Below are 16888 nucleotides of genomic sequence, written 5' to 3' on the forward strand. Positions count from 1 at the left end.
AATCTCCACTGTGAGGAGCATAGTAAGGAAATGGAAGAACACAGGTACAGTTCTTGTTAAGGCCAGAAGTGGCAGGCCAAGAAAAACATCAGAAAGGCAGAGAAGAAGAATGGTGAGATCAGTCAAGGACAATCCTCAGACCACCTCCAGAGAGCATCAGCATCAACTTGCTGCAGATGATGTCACTATGCATTGGTCAACGCACTTTGCACAAGGAGAAGCTGTATGGGAGAGTGATGCGAAAGAAGCCTTTTCTGCAAGCACGCCATAAACAGAGTCAGCTGAGGTATACAAAAGCACATTTGGAGAAGCCAATTTCTTTTTCGAAGAAGGTACTGTGAACTGATGAAACCAAGATTGAGTTGTTTGGTCATACAAAAAGGCGTTATGCATGGCGGCCAAAAAACACAGCATTCCAATATAAACACTTGCCACCCACAGTAAAATTTGGTGAAGGTTCCATCATGCTTTGGGGCTGTGTGGCCAATGCCGGCACCGGGAATCTTGTTAAAGTTGAGGGACACTTGGATTCCTGTTATGATCCGGTGACCTTGGAGCCGCATGGAACTTTCTCTGGAGTTGGTGTAAACTGTACTGACCGCAAATCCTGAACTTAACACCGCAACTAGAAGTAGCCGTGGGGTGTGCCTAACAAATCCTAGACACCTCGACACAGCCGGAGGACTAAATACCCCTATAGATTGAAATAGGAATTCTACCTTGCCTCAGAGCAGAACCCCAAAGGATAGGCAGCCCCCCACAAATATTGACTGTGAGTAGTAGAGGAAAAGACACACGCAGGCAGGAAACAGGATTTAGCAAAAGAGGCCACTCTAGCTAAAATAGGAAAGGATAGGACAGAATACTAAGCGGTCAGTATTAAAATCCTTCCAAAAATATCCACAGCAGAAAATACAAAAAACTCCACCATCTAACTAAAGATGTGGAGCGTATATCTGCAACTCCAGAGAATCCAACAAGACTGAGAAAACACTGACACAGTCTAAGCTGGACAAGAGAAAACAAATGAATAGCACAGAATTATTAAGCACACAGCATGTGTGCCACAGAAACAAAAACCAGACCCTTATCTTTGCTGAATTGGCAGCAAGGCAGGAGGAACCAGACAAAGATCCAAAACCTCCCAGAACCATGGACAACTGGCAAGGACTAATGAATCCTGCACACCTAAACACCCCAGTCAGAACTGCAATCAGCAGAAACACCTGACCAGGACTGCAACTCAGGGACAACTGCATTACCACCTACAACCACTGGAGGGAACCCAAAAGCAGAATTCACAACAGTACCCCCCCCCCCTTGAGGAGGGGTCACCGAACCCTCACCAGGGCCCCCAGGACGATCAGGACGAGCCAGATGAAAGGCACGGACCAAATCAGCAGCATGGACATCAGAGGCAAAAACCCAAGAATTATCCTCCTGGCCATAACCCTTCCATTTGACAAGGTACTGAAGCCTCCGCCTCGAAAAACGAGAATCCAAAATCTTCTCAACCACATACTCCAACTCCCCATCAACCAACACAGGGGCCAGAGGATCAACAGAGGGAACAACGGGCACCACATATTTCCACAATAAAGATCTATGGAAGACATTATGGATAGCAAAAGAAGCCGGAAGCGCCAATCGAAAAGACACCGGATTAATAATCTCAGAAATCTTATAAGGACCAATAAACCGAGGCTTAAACTTAGGGGAAGAAATCTTCATAGGAACATGACGGGAAGACAACCAGACCAGATCCCCAACCCGAAGCCGGGAACCAACACACCGACGACGGTTAGCAAAACGTTGAGCCTCCTCCTGAGACAACACCAAATTGTCCACCACATGAGCCCAAATCTGCTGCAACCTGTCAACCACAGAATCCACACCAGGACAGTCAGAAGGCTCAACCTGCCCAGAAGAAAAATGAGGATGAAAACCAAAATTACAAAAAAAAGGCGAAACCAAAGTAGCCGAACTAGCCCGATTATTAAGGGCAAACTCGGCCAATGGCAAGAAGGCCACCCAATCATCCTGATCAGCAGACACAAAGCATCTCAAATAAGTCTCTAAAGTCTGATTAGTTCGCTCGGTCTGGCCATTTGTCTGAGGATGAAATGCAGAAGAAAAAGACAAATCAATGCCCAGCCTAGCACAAAAGGCCCGCCAAAACCTAGAAACAAACTGGGAACCTCTGTCGGACACAATATTCTCCGGAATACCATGCAGACGAACCACATGCTGAAAAAACAACGAACCAAATCTGAAGAGGAAGGCAATTTAGGCAAAGGCACCAAATGAACCATCTTAGAGAACCGGTCACAAACAACCCAGATAACAGACATCTTCTGGGAAACCGGAAGATCAGAAATAAAATCCATAGAAATATGCGTCCAGGGCCTTTCACGGACTGGCAATGGCAAAAGCAACCCACTAGCACGAGAACAACAAGGCTTGGCCCGCGCACAAGTCCCACAGGAGTGCACAAAAGAACGCACATCACGTGACAAAGAAGGCCACCAACAGGACTTACCAACCAAATCTCTGGTACCAAAAATACCAGGATGACCAGCCAACACAGAACAGTGAACCTCAGAAATCACTCTACTAGTCCATCTGTCAGGAACATACAGTTTCCCCACTGGACAGCGGTCAGGTCTGTCAGCCTGAAATTCCTGAAGAACCCGTCGTAAATCAGGAGAAATGGCAGAAAGGACCACCCCTTCTTTCAGAATGCCAACCGGTTCAAGGACCTCAGGAGAATAAGGCAAAAAACTCCTAGAGAGGGCATCAGCCTTAATATTCTTAGAACCCGGAAGATACGAAACTACGAAATCAAAACGGGAAAAAAACAAGGACCATCGAGCCTGTCTAGGATTCAACCGTTTGGCAGACTCGAGGTAAATCAGATTCTTATGATCGGTCAAGACCACAATACGGTGCTTAGCTCCCTCAAGCCAATGTCGCCACTCCTCAAACGCCCACTTCATAGCCAACAACAAGGCAAAAACTTACTGGAAAAGAAGGCACACGGTTTCATCAAGGAACCAACAGGATCCCTCTGAGACAAAACGGCCCCTGCCCCAATCTCAGAAGCATCAACCTCAACCTGAAACGGAAGAGAAACATCCGGTTGGCGCAACACCGGAGCAGAAGTAAATCGGCGTTTAAGTTCCTGAAAGGCAGCGACAGCCGCAGAGGACCAATTCGCCACATCAGCGCCTTTCTTCGTCAAATCGGTCAAGGGTTTAACCCCTTTCTGACCTAGGACGGGATAGTACGTCCGAGGTCAGATCCCCTGCTTTGATGCAGGGCTCCGCGGTGAGCCCGCATCAAAGCCGGGACATGTCAGCTGTTTTGAACAGCTGACATGTGCCCGTTATAGGCGCGGGCAGAATCGCGATCTGCCCGCACCTATTAACTAGTTAAATGCCGCTGTCAAACACAGACAGCGGCATTTAACTACCGCTTCCGGCCGGGCGGCCGGAAATGACGTCATCGCCGACCCCCGTCACATGATCGGGGGTCGGCGATGCGTCACGATGGTAACCATAGAGGTCCTAGAGACTTCTATGGTTACTGATCACCGGTGGCTGTGAGCGCCACCCTGTGGTCGGCGCTCATAGCACACCTCCATTTCTGCTACATAGCAGCGATCAGCAGATCGCTGCTATGTAGCAGAGGCGATCGAGTTGTACCTGCTTCTAGCCTCCCATGGAGGCTATTGAAGCATGGCAAAAGTAAAAAAAAAGTAAAAAAAAATGTGAAAAAAATAAAAAAAATATAAGAGTTTAAATCACCCCCCTTTCGCCCCAATCAAAATAAATCAATAAAAAAAAAATCAAATCTACACATATTTGGTATCGCCGCGCTCAGAATCGCCAGATCTATCAATTAAAAAAAGCATTAACCTGATCACTAAACAGCGTAGCGAGAAAAAAATTCAAAACGCCAGAATCACGTTTTTTAGGTCGCAGCGACATCGCATTAAAATGCAATAACGGGCGATCAAAAGAACGTATCTGCACCAAAATGCTATAATTAAAAACATCATCTCGGCACGCAAAAAATAAGCCCTCAACCGACCCCAGATCACGAAAAATGGAGACGCTACGAGTATCGGAAAATGGCGCAATTTTTTTTTTTTCTTAAGCAAAGTTTGGAATTTTTTTTCACCACTTAGATAAAAAATAACCTAGTCATGTTAGGTGTCTATGAACTCGTAATGACCTGGAGAATCATATTGGCAGGTCAGTTTTAGCATTTAGTGAACCTAGCAAAAAAGCCAAACAAAAAACCAGTGTGGGATTGCATTTTTTTTTGCAATTTCACCGCACTTGGAATTTTTTTCCTGTTTTCTAGTACACGACATGCTAAAACCAATGATGTCGTTCAAAAGTACAACTCGTCCAGCAAAAAATAAGCCCTCACATGGCCAAATTGATGGAAAAATAAAAAAGTTATGGCTCTGGGAAGGAGGGGAGTGAAAAACGAACACGGAAAAATGAAAAATCCCAAGGTCATGAAGGGGTTAACCACGCTAGAGAAGTTAGCAATGAAACAGCGATAAAAATTTGCAAAACCCAAAAATTTCTGAAGGCTCTTCACGGATGTGGGTTGAATCCAATCATGAATGGCCTGAACCTTAACTGGATCCATCTCCATAGATGAGGGAGAAAAAATGAAGCCCAAAAAAGAAACCTTCTGCACCCCAAAGAGACACTTAGACCCCTTCACAAACAAAGCATTGTCACGAAGGATCTGAAATACCATCCTGACCTGTTGCACATGAGACTCCCAATCATCGGAAAAAATCAAAATATCGTCCAAATACACAATCAAGAATTTATCAAGATAAGTCCGGAAGATATCATGCATGAAGGACTGGAACACAGATGGGGCATTAGAGAGTCCGAATGGCATCACAACGTATTCAAAATGGCCTTCGGGCGTATTAAACGCAGTTTTCCATTCATCACCCTGCTTAATACAAACAAGATTATATGCCCCCCGAAGGTCAATCTTAGTAAACCAACTAGTCCCCTTAATCCTAGCAAACAAATCAGAAAGCAAAGGTAAAGGGTATTGAAACTTGACCGTGATCTTATTCAAGAGGCGATAATCAATACAGGGTCTCAAGGAGCCATCCTTCTTAGCAACAAAAAAAAATCCAGCTCCCAATGGTGAAGAAGATGGCCGAATATGCCCTTTCGCCAAAGACTCCTTAATATAATTCCGCATGGCGGTATGTTCAGGCACAGACAGGTTGAAAAGTCGACCCTTAGGAAACTTACAGCCTGGAATCAAGTCAATAGCACAATCACAGTCCCTGTGCGGTGGAAGGGAACTGGACTTGGGCTCATCGAATACATCCTAAAAATCAGGCAAAAACTTAGGAATTTCAGAAGAGGAAGAAGAGGAGATTGACATCAAAGGAACATCATTATGAATCCCCTGACAACCCCAACTAGTCACAGACATAGACTTCCAGTCCAACACAGGATTATGTACCTGCAACCACGGAAAACCCAGCACAATAACATCATGCAAATTATGCAACACCAGAAATCGACAATCTTCCTGATGGGCTGGCGCCATGCGCATGGTCACCTGTGTCCAAAACAGGGGCTTATTTTTTGCCAAGGGTGTAGCATCAATGCCCCTTAAAGGAATAGGGTTCTGCAAAGGCTGCAAGGGAAAACCACAACGCCTGGCAAACTCAAAGTCCATTAAGTTCAAGGCGGTGCCTGAATCCACAAACGCAATGACAGAAAATGATGACAATGAGCAGATCAAGGACACAGATAACAGAAATTTAGGTTGTACAGTACTGATGGTAAATGAACTGGCGATCCTCTTTGTCCGCTTAGGGCAGATAGAAATGACATGAGAAGCGTCGCCACAATAATAACACAACCTATTCTGACGTCTGAAACCTTGTCGTTCCGTTCTAGACAGAATCCTATCACACTGCATTGGCTCAGGAATTTGCTCTGAGGACAACGCCACAGCGCGCACAGTTCTGCACTCCCGCAAGCGCCGATCAATCTGAATGGCCAGAGACATAGAATCACTCAGACCGAAAGGCGTGGGAAACCCCACCATAACATCTTTAACGGATTCAGAAAGACCCTTTCTGAAAATTGCCGCCAAAGCATCATCATTCCATTTAGTCAACACAGACCATTTTCTAAATTTCTGACAATACAATTCTGCCGCCTCTTGACCCTGAGACAGGGCCAACAAGGTCTTCTCCGCTTGATCCACAGAATTAGGTTCATCATATAATAAACCTAAAGCTTGAAAAAAGGAGTCTACATTAAGCAAAGCCGGATTCCCAGATTCCAGGGAAAATGCCCAATCCTGTGGATCGCCACGCAGCAGGGAGATGATGATTTTAACCTGCTGAATGGAATCACCGGAGGATCGAGGTCTCAGAGCAAAAAACAGTTTACAGTTGTTTTTAAAACTCAAAAATTTGGACCTGTCACCAAAAAACAAATCAGGAGTAGGAATCTTCGGCTCTAAAACAGGAGTCTGAACAATATAATCAGAAATACCCTGTACCCTAGCAGCAAGCTGGTCCACACGAGAAGCCAATTCCTGAATATCCATGCTAGCACAAGACTCCTCAGCCACCCAGAGAAAAAGAGGGAAGAGAAGACAAAACAGAGTGCGGAAAAAAAAATGGCTCAACACCTTTCTTCCCTTCTTCTGAGATGCATTTAACTCATTATAGGCCAGTTGTACTGTTCTGATCCGGTGACCTTGGAGCCGCATGGAACTTTCTCTGGAGTTGGTGTAAACTGTACTGACCGCAAATCCTGAACTTAACACCGCAACTAGAAGTAGCCGTGGGGTGTGCCTAACAAATCCTAGACACCTCGACACAGCCGGAGGACTAAATACTCCTATAGATGGAAATAGGAATTCTACCTTGCCTCAGAGCAGAACCCCAAAGGATAGGCAGCCCCCCACAAATATTGACTGTGAGTAGTAGAGGAAAAGACACACGCAGGCAGGAAACATGATTTAGCAAAAGAGGCCACTCTAGCTAAAATAGGAAAGGATAGGACAGAATACTAAGCGGTCAGTATTAAAATCCTTCCAAAAATATCCACAGCAGAAAATACAAAAAACTCCACCATCTAACTAAAGATGTGGAGCGTATATCTGCAACTCCAGAGAATCCAACAAGACTGAGAAAACACTGACACAGTCTAAGCTGGACAAGAGAAAACAAATGAATAGCACAGAATTATTAAGCACACAGCATGTGTGCCACAGAAACAAAAACCAGACACTTATCTTTGCTGAATTGGCAGCAAGGCAGGAGGAACCAGACAGAGATCCAAAAACTCCCAGAACCATGGACAACTGGCAAGGACTAATGAATCCTGCACACCTAAACACCCCAGTCAGAACTGCAATCAGCAGAAACACCTGACCAGGACTGCAACTCAGGGACAACTGCATTACCACCTACAACCACTGGAGGGAACCCAAAAGCAGAATTCACAACAGATTCCTCTCAGTATCAGCAGATTCTTGGCAATAATGTTCATGAATCAGTGACAAAGTTGAAGTTACACAGGGGATGGATCTTTCAGCAAGACAATGATCCAAAACACTGCTCCAAATCTACTCAGGCATTCATGCAGAGAAACAATTACACTGTTCTGGAATAGCCATCCCAGTCCCCAGACCTGAATATCATTGAACATCTGTGGGATCATTTGAAGAGGGCTGTCCATGCTCGGCGACCATCAAACTTAACTGAACTGGAATTGTTTTGTAAAGAGGAATGGTCAAAAATACCTTCATCCAGAATCCAGGAACTCATTAAAAGCTACAGGAAGCGACTAGAGGCTGTTATTTTTGCAAAAGGAGGATCTACTAAATATTAATGTCACTTTTCTGGTGGGGTGCCTATACTTATGCACGTGTCAAATTTTGTTTAAATGCAGATTGCACATTTTCTGTTAGTACAATAAACCTCATTTCAAGGCAGAAACTTTACTGTGTCCAACAGTTATCAGATATATGAAACTGAAATAACTGTTGCAAAAAAAAACAATTTTTATAAAACATTAAGCTTAAGATTAATAGGGGTGCCCAAACTTTTTCATATAACTGTATGTATATACTGTATTTCAATAATAGATAGATAGACATATAGATAGATAGATAGATAGATAGATAGATAGATAGATAGATAGATAGATAGATAAAATAAAAGCCAGCAATTCATGTGCTACGTACAGTAAAATTACAGAGTGACAGGTTAGAATAGAATAGATATATACACAGAGTATACATAGATATATAGATCTCAGTGACACACATACAGCTCTGGCAAAAATGAAGAGACCACTGCACAGTTTTATAAAAATCAGCTTCTCTACATGTCTGACAGCCATTCCATTCCAGTGTCAGTTGAATTCCAACCAGAGTACACCTCATTCTACTTAATGTGCTTCTGATTAGGTGATCACCTGAACCAAATCTTATTTAACGAAGGAAAGTATAAAAAAAACACTGCTGTGGTGTTAACAATCCTCTTGCAATAGGGCAAGCTGGAGGGCAAAACAAGTACTAGTAATAGGAATGAAAAAAACTTTTAAATATGCCAAAGGAATTTAAAAGAAAAGTTTTGAGTGAGGAAAAGTAGGGCTCAATTCTGGCTTTAATAGCAGAGGGACACAGTGAGTGTCAAGCTGCTTCCATCCTTAAAATTTCTAAGATGACAGTCCATTACCACAAGGTCAAGTGCGGCGTCCCAGGGTACTGGTCGTCGCAGTGGTATTGCTTTCCTCTCAGAGGGAGTGATTCTACGTTTGGAGGCAAAGAAGGATAAGTGCATCCAGGTATCACAAACATGCAACACATTTCACACTCCAGGCCACCAGGGGGAGCTTTTGCTCCTATTTATTAGGTCACTCCCCACATAGGTAAAACTGGTTGCCTGTAGGGAAAGTTAGTTAGTTGCTGGCTGAGGTCAGCTCAGTTAGTTGGTCCCTGACAGGGGTGGGATCCTGTCAGCGAACGAAGGAGAAAGGACACGGAGCTGTGCATGCCCTCAGAGCTGCAGCTCCCAGAAAGAAACATTCAGAAGGCAGAGTTGTATTGCAGCAAGCGTGAAGGAAGTTGTAGCAAAGGAGAGGATACAAGAAGAGGACCAGCCCTACACAGGCTGCCTCCTTCTGAGGCGCAGAAGCCCGGTAGCCGGAACACCGAGGGAGCAAGGACCTTTATGCTTTTTTCCAGAGACCGGCAGGACAGCTAATTGCAAGTTACCTGTCCGCCCTACACCCAGGAGGCACGGTGGCAACCCATGGAGACCGGGGCGTGCTAGAGTCCCTATAAACAGCCTCAAGCCACCAGTCATACGGGTTTGTCCTATCCTATATGGGGGACAGAGAGAAAGACATTACATCTGTGAAGACCTTATGTGAAGCCATAAGCAGTAAGGAACTACAACACTGCAGCGCAAGGGAAGGCTACTGATTTCCACCTGGACAAGGGGACTCTGGACTTGCCTCCAAACCAGCCAGACTCTGCCTGTCCTGTGATCTTTGTGCCCTGGACTGTGGATGCTGAAGTCTTCAGTGAAGGTAAAGAGACTGCAACCTTGTGTCCTCGTTCTTCTCTGCGCCTCTCACCATCCACCATCTACACACCGGGAAGCCCTGGGGACATACTTCACCTGTGGGAAGGTATACCATCTAGCTGCCATAACATCACCCCAGCGGACCCCTTAAAGCAGCGTCGGTCACCCTGACCGAATACCACAGGTGGCGTCACGAACACAAACTTTACTCCTTTAAAGACCTTTCCCTTTTACACGGACGTCCCAGGGCCACGGACCGGGTCAGCTACCGTGACATCCCTCTGTGAACCGCAGGACCCGGTACCGGGTACCCCACAGCCACATGAGGGCGATCCACAAGCAGCAGACATTGGAGACAACAAAGCTACAAACCAGCAGAGGGCGAAAACGACTCACCACTGACTGGGATGACCGTCATCTTATTCAAATGTCACTCAGCAACTGCAGGATGACATCAAGTGACCTACAAAAGGCCACGGCAAAAACAGTTCGTAACAGGCTCCTAGAGGCAGGACTCAAGTCATGTAAAGCTACAAAAAAGCTTTTCATCAATGAGAAGCAAAGGAGAGCCAGGCTGAAGATTGCCAAAAACCATAAGGATTGGACCATAGAGGACTGGAGTAAGGTAATCTTCTCTCAGCTTTGCCCAACACCTGGTCGTCTAATGCTTAGACGGAGACCTGGAGAGGCATACAAGCCACAGTGTCTTGCACACACTGTGAAATTTGGTGGAGGATCGGTGATGATCTGGGAATGCTTCAACAAGGCTGGAATTGGGAAGGTTAATCTTTGCGAAGGATGTATGGATCAAGCCGCATAGAAGGTTATCCTGAAAAAACAGTTGATTACTTCTGCTCAGGCAATGTTCCCCAACTCTGAGGACTGTTTTTTCCAGCAGGACAATGCGACATGCCACACAGCTAGGTCAATCAAGGTGTGGATGAAGGACCACCACATCAAATCCCTGTCATGGCCAGCCCAATCTCCAGACCTGAACCCCATTGAAAACCTCTGGAATGTAATCAAGGGGAAGATGGATAGTCACAAGCCATCAAATAAAGAACTGCTTAAATTTTTGTACCAGGAGTGGCATAAGGTCACCCAAAAGGAGTGTGAAAGACTGGTGGAAAGCATGCCAAGACACATGAAAGCTGTGATTAAAAATCATGGTTATTACACAAAATATTGATTTCTGAACTCTTCCTGAGTTAAAACATCAGTATTGATGTTTCTAAATGATTATGACCTTGTTTTTTTTGCATTAATTGAGGTCTGCAAACAATGCATTTTTTTGTTATTTTGACCATTTCTCATTTTCAGAAAATAAATACAAAATGTATTGCTTGGAACTTCGGAGACATGTTTTCAGTAGTTTATAGAATAAAAGAACAATTTACATTTTACTAAAAAAAATATACCTATAAAGAGCAAAATTCAGATAAACTGACAATTTTGCAGTGGTCTCTTATTTTTTGCCAGAGCTGTATGTATGTATATATATATATATATATATATGTATATATATTATATAGATAGATAAATAGATAGATGAAAAGCCAGCAATTCATCTACCGTGTACTTTAAAATCACTGTAGAAGCCGATAGAAGAGATGGATTACATACAGTAAATACAAATAGAATATGTAGTTATACAGATGTCTGTGTGTCTGTGACATATACAATTAATACAGTGTGTGCAGCTTACTGTACATCTATTTAATTAATAAAAGATAATTTTTCTCAAAAAAGTGGCATGGGCTCCCGTGTAATTTTAGAAAACAGCAGAGGGAAAGATGATGGATGCGGGCAGACTTTTATAGCCGTTGAAGGGGGTAATATCCATGGAGCTTCCCAGGCTATTAATATCAGCTCACAGCTGTATTATTTGCCTTTACTGGCTATTAAAATGGGGATCCTAAAAAAATATAATATATTAATATAATTAATAACCAACAAAGACTATGCAGACAGCTGTGGGCTGATATTAATAGCCTAGGAAGGGGCCATGAATACTGTCCCCTCCAGGTTTAAAATATCAGCACTCAGCCACCCCAGAAAAGGCGCATCTCAAAGATGCACCAATTGTGGCACTTAGCCTCACTCTTCCCACTTGCCCTGTAGCGGTGGCAAGTGGGGTGATAGTTAGGGGGGTTGATGTCACCTTTGCATTGTCAGGTGACATCAAGCCGCGAGGCTATTCAATAAGACACCATCATTACTAACCCCATAGTCACATTGTATGAAAACAGACACACCCAGAATAAAGCGCTTCAATTGAAAGAATGACACAGACTCCTTTAATAAATCTTAATTAAGCCATACTTACCGTTCCACCAACGCCCTTGTCATCTGCAAGAGTTAAAAATAAAAAACAACAATATTCCTCACCTTTCCACAGAGGTGCTACTAATCCATTTATCCCACGACAGGTCTAGCTCTGCTACATCTAGATGGCAATCTGCATGGCTGCATGATGCGACCATACAGCCTGTCATCCAGCAGAGAGACTGAGTATCGTGTGCTCAGTTTCTCCCTGTGAATTCTTATTCCCTGAGTGCTCCGCGAGCGTGAGAAAGTCCTCCTGTTCGTGGTGCCGTCAGACAGGTCCTGGAAGTTCACAGCCAATGAACTCACTTCATGTTTCTGACGTCAATGCAAGCGTCATGGGAAATTTTCTCGCATAGCACTTGGCCGTATTCTACGGTAGTGTGACTCAGGGCCAGGTAGAGGTGCTGCTATGTGATCTAGCGGAGAGTCTGGGGGCCAGGCGGAGGTGCTAATATGGGACCTAGCAGGACTGTCTGGAAGCCAGGAAAAAGTGCTGCTATATGAGCTAGCTGGGGGCAGATAGAGGTGCTGCAATGTTAGATAGCAGGAGAGTCTGGTAGCTAGGCAGAGATACTGCAATGTGAGCTAACAGGAGAGTCAGCGGGCTAGGCAGTGGTGCTGTTATGTGACCTAGCAGGAGAGTCTCTTTGCCAGACAGTGGTGCTGTTATGTGACCTAGCAGGAGAGTCTGTGGGCCAGGCAGTGGTGCTACTATGTGACCTAGCAGGAGAGTCTGTGAGCCAGGCAGCGGTGCTGCTATGTGACCTAACAGGAGAGTCTGTGAGCCAGGCAGCGGTGCTGTTATGTGACCTAACAGGAGAGTATGTGGTCCCGGCAGCAGTGCTGTTATGTGACCTAACAGGAGAGTATGTGGTCCCGGCAGCAGTGCTGTTATGTGACCTAGCAGGAGATTCTGTGGGCCAGGCAGCGGTGCTGTTATGTGACCTAGCAGGAGAGTCTGTGAGCCAGGCAGGGGTGTTGTTATGTGACCTAGCAGGAGAGTCTGTGGGCCAGGCAGCGGTGCTACTATGTGACCTAGGAGGAGAGTCTGTGGGCCAGGCAGCGATGCTGTTATGTGACCTAGCAGGAGAGTCTGTGGTCCCGGCAGCGGTGCTGTTATGTGACCTAACAGGAGAGTATGTGGTCCCGGCAGCGGTGCTGTTATGTGACCTAGCAGGAGAGTCTGTGGGCCAGGCAGTGGTGCTGCTATGTGACCTAGCAGGAGAGTCTGTGGGCCAGGCAGCGGTGCTGTTATGTGACCTAACAGGAGAGTCTGTGGACCAGGCAGTGGTGCTGTTATGTGACCTAGCAGGAGAGTCTGTGGGCCAGGCAGCAGTGCTGCTATGTGACCTAGCAGGAGAGTCTGTGGGCCAGGCAGCGGTGCTGTTATGTGACCTAGCAGGAGAGTCTGTGGGCCAGGCAGCAGTGCTGCTATGTGACCTAGGAGGAGAGTCTGTGGGCCAGGCAGCGGTGCTGCTATGTGACCTAGGAGGAGAGTCTGTGGGCCAGGCAGCGGTGCTGTTATGTGACCTAACAGGAGAGTCTGTGGACCAGGCAGTGGTGCTGTTATGTGACCTAGCAGGAGAGTCTGTGGGCCAGGCAGCAGTGCTGCTATGTGACCTAGCAGGAGAGTCTGTGGGCCAGGCAGCGGTGCTGTTATGTGACCTAGCAGGAGAGTCTGTGGGCCAGGCAGCAGTGCTGCTATGTGACCTAGGAGGAGAGTCTGTGGGCCAGGCAGCGGTGCTGTTATGTGACCTAGCAGGAGAGTCTGTGGGCCAGGCAGCGGTGCTGTTATGTGACCTAGCAGGAGAGTCTGTGGGCCAGGCAGCGGTGCTGTTATGTGACCTAGCAGGAGAGTCTGTGGGCCAGGCAGTGGTGCTACTATGTGACCTAGCAGGAGAGTCTGTGAGCCAGGCAGCGGTGCTGTTATGTGACCTAGCAGGAGAGTCTGTGGGCCAGGCAGCGGTGCTGTTATGTGACCTAGCAGGAGAGTCTGTGGGCCAGGCAGCGGTGCTGCTATGTGACCTAGCAGGAGAGTCTGTGGGCCAGGCAGTGGTGCTGCTATGTGACCTAGCAGGAGAGTCTGTGAGCCAGGCAGCGGTGCTGTTATGTGACCTAGCAGGAGAGTCTGTGGGCCAGGCAGCGGTGCTGCTATGTGACCTAGCAGGAGAGTCTGTGGGCCAGGCAGTGGTGCTGCTATGTGACCTAGCAGGAGAGTCTGTGAGCCAGGCAGCGGTGCTGTTATGTGACCTAGCAGGAGAGTCTGTGGGCCAGGCAGTGGTGCTGTTATGTGACCTAGCAGGAGAGTCTGTGGGCCCGGCAGTGGTGCTGTTATGTGACCTAGCAGGAGAGTCTGTGGGCCAGGCAGTGGTGCTGTTATGTGACCTAGCAGGAGAGTCTGTGGGCCCGGCAGTGGTGCTGCTATGTAACCTAACAGGAGAGTCTGTGTGTCAGGCAGCGGTGCTGTTATGTGACGTAGCAGGAGAGTCTGTGTGCCAGGCAGCGGTGCTGTTATGTGACCTAGCAGGAGAGTCTGTGGGCCAGGCAGTGGTGCTGTTATGTGACCTAGCAGGAGAGTCTGTGGGCCAGGCAGTGGTGCTGCTATGTGACCTAGCAGGAGAGTCTGTGGGCCAGGCAGTGGTGCTACTATGTGACCTAGCAGGAGAGTCTGTGAGCCAGGCAGCGGTGCTGCTATGTGACCTAGGAGGAGAGTCTGTGGGCCAGGCAGTGGTGCTGTTATGTGACCTAGCAGGAGAGTCTGTGGACCAGGCAGTGGTGCTGTTATGTGACCTAACAGGAGAGTCAGTGAGCCAGGCAGTGGTGCTGTTATGTGACCTAGCAGGAGAGTCTGTGGGCCAGGCAGTGGTGCTGTTATGTAACATAGTAACATAGTAACATAGTTAGTAAGGCCGAAAAAAGACATTTGTCCATCCAGTTCAGCCTATATTCCATCATAATAAATCCCCAGATCTACGTCCTTCTACAGAACCTAATAATTGTATGATACAATATTGTTCTGCTCCAGGAAGACATCCAGGCCTCTCTTGAACCCTTCGACTGAGTTCGCCATCACCACCTCCTCAGGCAAGCAATTCCAGATTCTCACTGCCCTAACAGTAAAGAATCCTCTTCTATGTTGGTGGAAAAACCTTCTCTCCTCCAGACGCAAAGAATGCCCCCTTGTGCCCGTCACCTTCCTTGGTATAAACAGATCCTCAGCGAGATATTTGTATTGTCCCCTTATATACTTATACATGGTTATTAGATCGCCCCTCAGTCGTCTTTTTTCTAGACTAAATAATCCTAATTTCGCTAATCTATCTGGGTATTGTAGTTCTCCCATCCCCTTTATTAATTTTGTTGCCCTCCTTTGTACTCTCTCTAGTTCCATTATATCCTTCCTGAGCACCGGTGCCCAAAACTGGACACAGTACTCCATGTGCGGTCTAACTAGGGATTTGTACAGAGGCAGTATAATGCTCTCATCATGTGTATCCAGACCTCTTTTAATGCACCCCATGATCCTGTTTGCCTTGGCAGCTGCTGCCTGGCACTGGCTGCTCCAGGTAAGTTTATCATTAACTAGGATCCCCAAGTCCTTCTCCCTGTCAGATTTACCCAGTGGTTTCCCGTTCAGTGTGTAATGGTGATATTGATTCCTTCTTCCCATGTGTATAACCTTACATTTATCATTGTTAAACCTCATCTGCCACCTTTCAGCCCAAGTTTCCAACTTATCCAGATCCATCTGTAGCAGAATACTATCTTCTCTTGTATTAACTGCTTTACATAGTTTTGTATCATCTGCAAATATCGATATTTTACTGTGTAAACCTTCTACCAGATCATTAATGAATATGTTGAAGAGAACAGGTCCCAATACTGACCCCTGCGGTACCCCACTGGTCACAGCGACCCAGTTAGAGACTATACCATTTATAACCACCCTCTGCTTTCTATCACTAAGCTAGTTACTAACCCATTTACACACATTTTCCCCCAGACCAAGCATTCTCATTTTGTGTACCAACCTCTTGTGCGGCACGGTATCAAACGCTTTGGAAAAATCGAGATATACCACGTCCAATGACTCACCGTGGTCCAGTCTATAGCTTACCTCTTCATAAAAACTGATTAGACTGGTTTGACAGGAGCGATTTGACCTAGCAGGAGAGTCTGTGGGCCAGGCAGTGGTGCTGTTATGTGACCTAGCAGGAGAGTCTGTGGTCCCGGCAGCAGTGCTGTTATGTGACCTAACAGGAGAGTATGTGAGCCAGGCAGTTGCGCTGCTATGTGAGTTAGCAGCATTGGAAGCATGCAATGACAGTGCTATTCCAGTCTCTTCATCAGGCATAGACTAATAGAAATTCTGAAGAATCACATATTTATGCACAATACAGCCCAGAAATAATGCCATAGATAAGATAGGTGACGTGAAGCAGAAATACCATTATGTGAGTAATAAAGAGTTATGTCCATAAATACAACAGTTCATAGATAAGGAGTGTGAATGTTTTAATGTCCTCTGATTGGGGCCTGGTTCTATGTTATGATGCCCCCACACGGTCTGAGGAGTAAATTCCTTAATTGATGTAAAAAGAAATGAAATTTGTCACCATCTTTTAAGTTAGCCATTAAAAGGTATCAACCACTGACTCTCAATACAAAATATTTTTCTATCCACTGGCTAACACGGTACCAAGATATATATCTTTCCTGTATCATAGTGGTATTCCATATACAGCTTGTGGTACCTTGTGGTCTGGTATAATTCCATCCCAGTGAAACTGTGGGTTTTGTTCCTATTCATGTTGGGAGAAGGATAGGCAGTTGTTGAGAACTAAAGCGGCTATGTAGCCAGCAGGAAGGCATGGAGAACACCTGCCATTTGCTGAGCCTCACATGGGACCTCCTTTCATTATTCAGATAAAATATACTGCAAAA

The 16888-nt window shown here is 46.0% G+C and overlaps 1 protein-coding gene across 1 annotated transcript in view; it reads right to left on the reverse strand.

Moving 5' to 3' along the window:
* MYO1H (myosin IH) overlaps positions 1-16888 on the reverse strand; it is a 209884-nt gene that overhangs the window by 191190 nt on the left and 1806 nt on the right. The window lies entirely within an intron of this gene.

Source organism: Ranitomeya imitator, chromosome 1, assembly GCF_032444005.1.
Source record: "Ranitomeya imitator isolate aRanImi1 chromosome 1, aRanImi1.pri, whole genome shotgun sequence".
Taxonomy (NCBI): Eukaryota; Metazoa; Chordata; class Amphibia; order Anura; family Dendrobatidae; genus Ranitomeya; species Ranitomeya imitator.